Source organism: Olea europaea, unplaced genomic scaffold, assembly GCF_002742605.1.
Source record: "Olea europaea var. sylvestris unplaced genomic scaffold, O_europaea_v1 scaffold1132, whole genome shotgun sequence".
NCBI lineage: Eukaryota > Viridiplantae > Streptophyta > Magnoliopsida > Lamiales > Oleaceae > Olea > Olea europaea.
Genome location: NW_019228702.1, coordinates 54,242 through 65,371, shown reverse-complemented (window position 1 = coordinate 65,371; position 11,130 = coordinate 54,242). Strand labels below are relative to the sequence as shown.

At 37.0% G+C, this 11,130-nt stretch overlaps 1 pseudogene; it reads left to right on the top strand.

The window, feature by feature from the left end:
- Positions 1–1,223: 1,223 nt before the first annotated feature.
- On the top strand, positions 1,224–11,055 carry LOC111373429 (annotated as a pseudogene).
- The last annotated feature ends 75 nt before the right edge of the window (positions 11,056–11,130 follow it).

Genomic DNA, 11,130 nt, shown 5'->3' with positions numbered 1-11,130 from the left:
TGACACCGTCGCGACAAATGACGTAATTGCCCCTGGTGTGGTTTTTCTTTGTTAATTTCCCGAGATCTCGGCATTCCACCATGAGTCCAATTTCTCGGGCTGTTTCCAATCAGCCAGCCAAATTTCAGCCCATTCCGACACCGTCGTGACAAATGACAAAATTGCCCTTGGCGCGATTTTTACTTTGTTAATTTCCCGGGATCTCGGGATGTCGCCCCGAGTCCTAGTTCTCGGGCAATTTCAATCAGCCTGCCAAATTTCAGCCCATTCTGACACCATCGCGACAAATGAAAAAATTGCCCCTGATGCTGTTTTTCTTTGTTAATTTCTCGAGATCTCGGGATTCCGCCCCGAGTGAAATTTCTGGGGCCGTTTCCAATCAGCTTGCAAAATTACAGCCCATTCTAGCACCGTCGCAACAAATGAGAAAATTGTCCCTGGTTCAGTTTTTCATTGTTAATTTCCCGAGATCTTAGGAATCCGCACCGAGTCCAAGTTCTCAGGCAGTTTCCAATCAGCCTGCCAAATTTCAGCCCATTCGGACACCTTCGCGACAAATGACAAAATTGCCCCTGGTGCTGTTTTTCTTTGTTAATTTCCCGAGATCTCGGAATTCCACCCCGAGTCAAATTTCTAGGGCGGTTTCCAATCAGCTTGCAAAATTACAGCCCATTCTGACACCGTCGCGACAAATGACAAAATTGCCACTGGTGCCGTTTTTCTTTGTTAATTTCTCGAGATCTCAGGATTTCGCCCCAAGTGAAATTTCTCGGGCCGTTTCCCATCAGCTTGCAAAATTATAGCCCATTCCAGCACCGTCACAACAAATGACAAAATTGCCCCTGGTTCAATTTTTCATTGATAATTTCCCGAGATCTCGGGATTCCGCTGTTTTTGTTTCCGATCAATCTGTCAAATTTTACCCCATTCCGACACCATCGTAAAAAATGACGAAATTGCCCCTGGCGCGATTTTTGTTTCCGATCAACCTATCAAATTTTAGCCAATTACGACACCATCGCGAAAAATGACGAAATTGCCCCGGCGCGATTTTTGTTTCCAATCAACCTGCCAAATTTCAGCTCATTCCGACACCGTCGCGAAAAATGACGAAATTGCCCCGGCGTGATTTTTGTTTCCAATCGTATGCAAGGAGAAATCAAGTTAGATTTTATGTAGATGAAGCTAGAACTGAACTTTTTCTATCTGATTCTGTGGCCACAATGATATCAAGCTCAATGGATCAAATTTTGAAAAAATTAAAAGAGAGAAGTGAATCGAGACGCACTGGAGCAGCACCCATTCAGAAAGAAGTATGTTCATCCTTTTACCAAGGTCATTTTACATATTCCATATTTCATTTCTTGACTTTTCATGTTTGTGCCATTTGTAGGGAAAAAATGGTGAAGAAAATGTTGACAAGAAAAGAAAGGGAAAAATGTATCTTGGTATGCAATTTTTCGACCTAATGATAATGGAACCGTCGTCATTTGATTTGGGGATTAGTTATATCCAACCTACTCCAAACTTTGGCAACATGTCCAATATGCTTCAATCAAAACAAGTAGAAGAACAACTAGAATCAGTAATTTTAGCTAAATATTTTGTTGATCCATGATTTTTGACCACACATGTAATTAATTTTTATCAAAATATAACAAAAATCCAATATTTATCTACACGAAATAGGGGCTATAATATTTTTCAATAAACCCTTATGTGGTGAAGATTAAAGATTAGATTTTAACAAAAGCTAAAGAAATGTTTAATTGAAAAAAAGTTATTAATCATATAAAATATATGGTTGAAATTAATTGTTAATTTTGACTAAAAAATGATTTTAATACTATCAAATGACTAAATTACTTTTATAGACAAAAATTAATTTTATCTCATGTTTAGTTGAAATTAAAATGCAGATTTTAATGTAAATTAAAGACAACAATTAATTTTAATCACATATTTTCTAAGTCCCACAATTTTTCAACCACATATCTAGTCCTTATTTGAGCTACATTTTAATGACCTTTTTGAAAAATGTATTATAAAATATTAATTTTTTTAGATAATGTATAGTAAAAAAGGAAGGAAATTTTTTTAGTTTAATTGAAAAAAAAAAAAAAGAGAAAAATATATTAAAATGAAGCCCTTTTGATCAGCTTTTATCAAAATTTACTAAAAATCGAATTTTATTCTTCGAGGCTTAAGAATGTGTTGGTCCCACTTTTTTAAGCACATTCAAATTTCAAAAGAAATCCCAACGAATTTCCTACACCCAATAAACTTGCACCCACCAATCAAACCCTAAAAATTACAAAATATTTAGAGCCTGTTTGAGCACCATATTATAAAATGTATTTTGGAATAATAGATTGATGGAGAATTTATTTTTAAAAATAAGAAAAATTTTGAATTTATGTGTAATATTATTTTATTAAATAATTCATGGTTGAAAAGAGCAAAGGGAGATACAAATTTTGAAAAAACTGGAATCAAAGCCAAACAAAGGCTTTTCCAAAGTAAAATAATTATATATTACAGCCTTCTCCAAGCGAAGCTTAAGCTGTCTCCTTTCCATTTTTCGTGTTCGCGCCTCCAACTTTATTTTACCGCTCTTTTCTCGCATCAATGTGACACACGCCTTACATTATGATTTTTAATCTCAAGGAGTTGTATGATGAACAATCTCGTATGGAGAGGTATGAAACCTCTAAACAACTATACCGGTGCAAAATGGCAGAGGGATCTTCAGTCAGTGCTCATGTGCTGAAGATGATTGGTTTTATTGAGAAACTAGGTTCATTGGGTTTATAATGGATCATGAACTAAGTATAGACTTGGTTCTACAATCTCTGCCAGATAGTTACTCACAGTTCATTATGAACTTCAATATGAATAAGATCGAATGCACACTCCCTGAGTTGCTTAATTTGCTTAAAACTGTGGAGCCCAATATCAAGGCTAACACTGGGCATGTCTTAGCTATTCATTCCTCCAAGGGCACTAAGAGGAAAATCAAAGGAAGTTTTTAAAAAAATCCAAAAAGGTTAAGGGCAATAACAAAGCAGTCAAAGCAGGCAAGGACAATACCAAATCTGATGACTCATGCTATCACTGTGGAGTGAAAGGTCATTGGAAGAGAAACTGCAAAGCTTACCTCGCTAGCTTGAAGGAAAAGAAGTCTTCTGAAACTTCTACTTCAGATATTTTTGTTATCGAGGTTAATATGTCTACTTCATTAGCTTCTTGGGTATTAGATACCGGATGTGGATCTCATATTTGTATAAATATACAGGGACTAAAGAGAAGTAGACCACTACAGAAAAGAGAAGTTGACTTGCGCGTGGGGAATGGAGCAAGAGTTATTGCATTAGCTATAGGACATACTTCTTACCACTGCCTTCGGGCTTAGTATTAGAATTAGAAAATTGCTATTTTGTTCCCGTCATTACTAAAAATATTATTTCTATTTCGTGTTTGGACATGAATGATTTTTCAATTAATGTTAAGAACAATTGTTGTTCGTTTCATAAAGATGAGATCTTTTATGGTTGTTGTGTGTTGTAAAATGGAATTTATATTCTTGATACTGTGTAATTTATTATGAGTATAGAAAGTAAAAGGCATAAAAGTGATAATCTAAATAATACATACCTCTAGTATTGCAGGCTGGGTCATATTAACGACAAACGCATTTTCAAATTACATAAAGATGGATACTTAGGGTCAACTGATTTTGAATCATTTGACAAATGTGAGTCGTGCCTGTTAGGCAAAATGACCAAGTTCCCTTTTACTGGAAAAGGAGAAAAAACTACAAAACTGCTGGGACTAATACATACTGATGTATGTGGACCCATGTCAATCACCGCCAAAGGTGGTTTCTCTTACTTCATCACATTCACTGATGATCATTCTAGATATGGTTATGTGTATTTGATGAAATTCAAACATGAAGCACTTGAAAAGTTCAAGGAATTCAAACTTGAAGTAGAGAAACAGACTGGTAAAAATATTCTCACGCTGAGATCAGATTGAGGTGGAGAATATTTAAAGGGAGAATTTTTAGATTATCTAAAAGAGAATGAGATTCTCTTGCAGTGAACTCCACCATATACACCGCAACATAATGGTGTATCTGAATGGAGGAATCGCACATTGTTAGACACGGTGCGATCAATGATGAGCCATGCAAACATCCCAAAATCATTTTGGGGTCATGTACTAATTGTTGCGTGCTACACACTTCATCGTGTCCCTGCTAAATCGGTCAACAAAACTCCATACGAGCTATGGAGACGAAAAAGACCAAACTTATCTCACATGAAAGTTTGGGGTTGTGACGCTTATGTAAAGCGAAATGAATCAGATAAGCTTGAAGCTAAATTTGATAAATGCATACTTGTGGGATATCCAAAAGAGACATTTGGATATCAGTTTTATAATCCCGTTGAGAAGAAAGTGTTCATCTCAAGACATGCCATATTTCTAGAGAAAGAGTTTATTCTAGAAGAGGGTAGTGGGAGCAAAATAGAACTTGAAGAAGTTCAAGAATCCACAGATGCTGTTGACCAATTAGATGAACCTAAGTCTGATCCCACACTTATTGACGGAGAGACTTTTGATCAGGATGTAGAGACTCCTGAGGACGCTCCAGTTCAGCGTAAATCAAGTAGGATCATTCGACCTCCCAGAAGGTACAAATTCACGATTACTAATCAAGTATTATTAGTCGAGGATGATAAACCTACAAATTACGCAGAAGTAAAGTCAAGTGTTGACTCGAAGAGATGGCAAGAGGCCATGGAATCGAAAATGGACTCGATGTATGAGAACAAAGTTTGGACCTTGATCGACCTTCCAGGCGGCATAATGCCGATAGGTTGTAAATGAGTTTACAAGAAAAATGTCGATGTGGATGGAAACATCTAAACATACAAAGCAAGGCTAGTAGCTAAAGGTTACACACAAAGACAAGGCGTTGACTTTGATGAAACCTTTTCGCTTGTAGCCATGCTAAAGTCTATTCGGATTTTGCTTGCAATAACTGCATACCATGATTATGAGATATGGCAAATGGATGTCAAAACTGCTTTCCTTAATGGAAACTTACAAAAGGAAGTATACATGACACAGCCTGAAGGTTTTGAATCCAAAGAAGCCAAAAAAGTATATAAGCTAAATTGGTCCATTTATGGATTAAAGCAAGCCTCAAAGAGCTGGAATCTTCATTTTGATGAGACAATCAAAAGGTTTGATTTTATCAAAAATGAAGATGAACCGTATGTTTACAAGAAAACAAGTGGGAGCGCAGTTGTATTTCTAATATTATATGTTGAAGACATATTATTTATGGGAAACGGTATCCCAATACTTCAATCAGTAAAATTATGGTTGTCAAAGAATTTCTCCATAAAAGATATGGGAAAAGCAGCATATATCTTGGGAATCAAGATCTATAGAGATAGATATAAAATATTACTAAGCTTATCTCAATCTTCATACATAGATAAAATATTGAGAAGATTTAATATGGAAGAGTCTAAGAGAGGTTTATGTCCCACGTCACATGGGATTTACCTCTCAAAAGATATGTGTCCTAAAACACATGATGAAAGGAATCGCATTGATAAGATTCCTTATGCTTCGACGATAGGATCTATCATGTATGCGATGCTATGTACGAGACCAGATGTTTCATATGCTTTAAGTGTTACGAGCAGGTTTTAAGCAAACCCTGGTGAGAAATACTGGATAGCGGTTAAGAACATTCTTACGTACTTGAGAAGGACTAAAGATGTGTTCTTGATTTATGAAAGAAATGAACTAAAGATTCATGGGTATACTGATGCCAGCTTTCAATCTGACAAAGATGATAGCAAATCTCAATCGGGATATATGTTTACTCTCAATAATGGAGCAGTTAGTTGGAAAAGTTCCAAACAGGAGACAACCGCTAATTCAACAATAGAAGTCGAGTACATTGCTGCTTCTGAAGCAGCGAAGGAAGCTGTCTAGATCGAGAAGTTCATTAATGAACTGGGAGTCGTTCCTAGCATTGTTCATCACATACCTTTGTATTTTGATAACAATGGAGCCATCGCACAAGCGAAGGAACCGATGTCTCATCAACGATCCAAACATGTGCTAAGGCGATATCATCTCATCAGGAAGATTATACAAAGAAATGACGTAACGATAAAACGAGTTCCCATAGATGACAATATTGCAGATCCATTGACAAAGCCGTTATCACAACAGAAACATGATCGTCATGTGGACACTTATGGTATTAGACACACGAGTGATTGGATCTAGTGCAAGTGGGAGTTTGTTAGTGTTATGCCATAGATCCAATCGATTTAGGTTGTAAACACTTTTAATATGTTTAATATATTTAATTTTGGCAAGATCTATTATTTATTTAAATTAATTTTTTGATAAATAATATTAAATAATAGAGTCCGAAAATTCAAGTTTTAAGTGATTTGTTAATCACAAGGAGTTGTGATTGTGAGATACAAATTACGTATAATTGGATCCTGAATAATCTATGGTCGTAAATAATAACGAGATACAAATATCATTATTACAGATAGACCATCACGTGTGGCATTTCCTACTTGTGAAGTAAGTAGCTGATCTCACAAGTTAAAGTGTGGTGACACTTAAATGAATACGTGAATATTTTGTTCTATAACAAAACATTGGAGACTCGCTAAGAGATTCCACATGGATAACTATTTGAGTGTCAGTGGTTAATCTCTGACATTCGATAATGAAATTGGTCCTTTGACTTGAGGTCATTATAGTGCCTTGTATGAGGACGGTCATGATTTGACGGTGTTGGATGTTGCTCTACCAAGAGCTGCAATACAATATCGTTCGGGTATGTTAAGAATCATATGAAAGTTGTGAATGACCAATAGAGGCTTCGTCACTCTTAAATAGTAAGATTGTGATATACATTTCATCCAATTAAGTTAATAACGAAATCATTGGCCAATGTATACACATAAGTCGAAAACGAGTTTTCGACTCATATTGACTTAATAGTAGAATGAAAGATATGATCGATAATCGAGATTGACACACTTTCATACCTCGTAATTGATCGGATCATATTGACGAAGGGATTATAGTTTCATGGTAAACGAGCAGGTTTGGTTTTGTCAAACCACGTGACATTTCTCGTAACATGTATTGCCCTGATACATTGCTAGATGTCAATCTGGGACGGCGAGTGTGAATTTGTGATAAATTAAAAGGGTGTTTTAATTTATCAGTTTTGATTAGATCAAAATAATATTTCACGTCGTTAAGTATCATGGTCCGGAACCTGATAGGTCGCACACAAAAGAGAATTGGAATATTGCAATTTGCAAATTAATTAATGTAACAATCATTGGATAAATTAATTAATTGGATTGATTATTTATAGCCCCGAATTAATTAATTCACGGACCGAATTTAATTAAATGGATTAATTAAATATTGGACCGGACTAGGCCAAGCCCGTTTGAACTTATATAAATACATGGCTAGGTTTTTAGATCCATACAGTTTTCATAATTCTTGCTAACATAAAACGAGAAAACCCTAGTGGCTGCAATTTGTTCTCTGTGTGGAATTCATTGGAAGCTGGATAATTGAACAGTTGTGGAAGGCAGATCCAAGTTGCTGGAACAAAGATAACGCAAAGGAGTGTGAAAATTCAAGAGAATGTATACTTTTTATCATAGTTCCTATCTAAATACAAAGCTGAATCTTAGTAGGAATTGAAATTGTTTTTATTTTCGCTGCGCATGTTTAAGTAAATTCCCAACAAATTTATCTAGTCATGTTTAAATGCATTAATATGAGGTGGTTTTTCTTTTCTTACAGGAAAGGGTGTATTGAAAGTGTGTTGCACCAGAGATCCAAAGTTCAAGTCAAATGTTACTGTGGACGAAAAATTTCTACCGCATCAAGATGGTGACCTCACTATAATGTACGATGTAATCAGAACATATGAATCGAATTACTGGGCGCAGGTTACTATTGAGAATCATAACCCCCTTGGCCATCTTGATAACTGGCAGTTAAGCTGGGATTGGATGAACGATGAGTTTATTTTCGCCATGAAGCCCTCCGTGGTAGATACATCAAAGTGTGTTTTCGGTAAACAGGGTGAGTTCTACAAGGATCTAGACTTTTCCACTGCATTGAATTGTGACAGGAGGCCAACGATAGTCGACCTCCCTTTAGCAAAAACGAATGACACAAATCTAATAAATGATACCTTTTTGTTGTCCTAATGGGACAATCTTGCCATCTGCAATGGACCCGAGCAAGTCCATTTCAGAATTCCAGATCAATGTTTTCAAAATGCCTCCAGATCTTAATCGCTCCCTGCTTTCTCCACCACAGAATTGGGGGATCTCCGGCAGACTGAATCCTAGTTATAAATGTGGACCACCTGTCCTAGTGAGTCCCAGCCAATATCCGGACCCAAGCGGGTTATTGTCAGATTCTGCTGCAATGGCAAGCTGGCAAGTTGTCTGCAATATTACGAAACCAAAGGGAGTGGGTCCTCGATGCTGCGTGTCATTTTCTGCTTATTACAATGAATCTATCATCCCATGTCCAACATGTGCCTGCGGTTGTCCTGCTAATACTAATCGCATGTTTGGTACTAAGTCTCCGGCTTTTCTTCTTCCATCTCAGGTGCTTCTCGTCCCGTTTGAGAATCGAACTACTTTGTCCACAGCTTGGGCCGATATTCATCATTTCCCAGTGCCAAACCCTCTGCCATGTGGTGATAATTGCGGTGTAAGCATCAACTGGCATTTATTCACAGACTACAGGTGGATGGTCTGCAAGGATTACAATCTTTAACTGGGACGAAATTCCTTTTGTCGATTGGCTTACTGCAATTGAATTCGACAAAGCAGCTCCAGGTTTTGAAGCAGTCTACTCCTTCAATGGAAGTACATTGAATGGAGTCAACAACACAATTTTCATGCAAGGTGATGAGTTTGTTTCACTCATGGTTTTCGCACATTTTTAGCTTGATTAAATACTAGATTTTATGAGTGTAGAACGTTTTTGATGTGTTTGTTAGTGTTGTTTTGAAGATAAGGAGAAGCAATGAGAAAAGAAGTATTAAAGTGGATGAAGAGGCCAAAAACACGGAATTGGGGCAGAAAGATGGCGCTTAGGCGCTACACTTATAGCGCCTAGGCGCTACACTTATAGCGCCTAGGCGCTACGAAACTAAGAAAAGATGAAAATTGGACCCGAGAGGCAGCGCCTAGGCGCTACAACCATAGCGCCCAGGCGCTACCACCAGCGCCTAGGCGCTGAAGACAAGCGCCCAGGCGCTACAGCCAGCGCCTAGGCGCTGAAGACACAGCGCCCAGGCGCTATAGCCAGCGCCTAGGCGCTGTCTTGTACGCCTAGGCGCTGCGATTGGCGATTTAGGGCGCGTTTTTTTTGGGCCGTTTTTTAAAGCCATAGAAACCCTACTTCAACAGAAAAACGTGCAGGCACATATAAATACATCCTCCTCATACTTTTGAGGGGGCTGGACATATTGGAGAGAAAAACAACAAGAAGGGAGATTCAAGGGAGAAATTTAAGAAGATTAACACCAAGAATTGAAGATTGGAAGCACTCATTGGAAGAGGAAGGAGATCTTGGTGCAAGAATTCCATTTTTTCTTCCACATCTTTATTTCAAACTCGGTGATGTATTCTAAGACAATCTCCTATTTTTCTTCCATTATTATGAGTAGTTAAATTTCATGTTAGGGCAAACAATTTAATCTTTTGGAACCCTTTATTTCATGCAATTGAGATTCTAGTACTTTTATATTTCATGTGTTGATTTTAATGTTGTTCTTAATACATTTAATTACTTGATCACTAATTAGATGATTTGTGAACATTGATTGCGTAGAGATGCGGATTATTTGTTTAGACCACATGTTAAAATCCGGTAAATTGATATAATGTGTAGAGATACCTATATTGATTGCTGCGGTCGGGTGTGAATTCTTAGAACCAATGTTTCGTTTAATTAAATTTAATTTACATAGAGATATGGAATTAAACTAATTAAGTAGGCTCAATGAGAACTCGAGAGGGGTAAGTTGAATACAATAGAAGAATTCGACCGAACACTACCTTAGGTTTTATGAATCTTGATTTATGAAGTAGAGGTGACCAATAGGTGAAATTGTTCCGCCCTAACGTCCATTTATTGTTTGAATTCTCAATCACTTTTCATTGAATCCAATCACATTTTAAGTCTTTAGAGTAAAAATCACATTTAATCATTGTTTTTGATTTACATTCGTCAAATAGTAGTTAAAGAAATATTAAATTAAGTGCTACAAAATAGTCCTCGTGGGATCGATAACCGGACTCTTAGGTCCACTATTACTTGTTACGGATCGTACACTTGCGAAACAAAATTTAACAACAAGGCCTCCCTGGCTTGAACTATCTCGTGGCAGAAACAGATGGTGCTAACCCACAGAAGGATCCCAGAGTTCCCGGAAAGCAGCAATCTGTCATTTCATTCACGAAGAAGTTGACCACAGGAGTAAATATTTCCGGTGGTGATGGATTTCCAACAAAAGTTTTCTTCAACGGGGAAGAATGTTCATTGCCCAAAGTACTTCCCAAAAGCAATTCTCATATATTCGGCTCGTCTCTTTTGACATATGTCATCTTGGCCCTTGCGGTTTTCTTGGCGATGCAGAAATAGCCATTGTTTCATAGCCGTTGATTTGTTCATTCTCTTCGTCACCGATAGATAATTCCTGTTCTTAAACGATTTTACAAAGGTAAGGCGGATTTTTAAGTACTTCAATCTTTTTGTCGGTGAATGCTGATAGGAAAATTAAGCAAATCTTGTGCATTCCTGGGATTTTCTTCTTTCGAGTGTAATTCTGATTGTATATTTATCCGCTGATAAGATGATGCTGTGCATAATTGGAATTCGTAGTGTGTGATTTTGTGGGATCTATTTATGTAGAATTATAAATACCAAGTATGAGTAATCAGCTTATCAAGAGGTAAGCATGATGAAAAAAATGAAAGAACGACAATTCTAGTTTCTTGAATTCAAATCAAATCTATACAA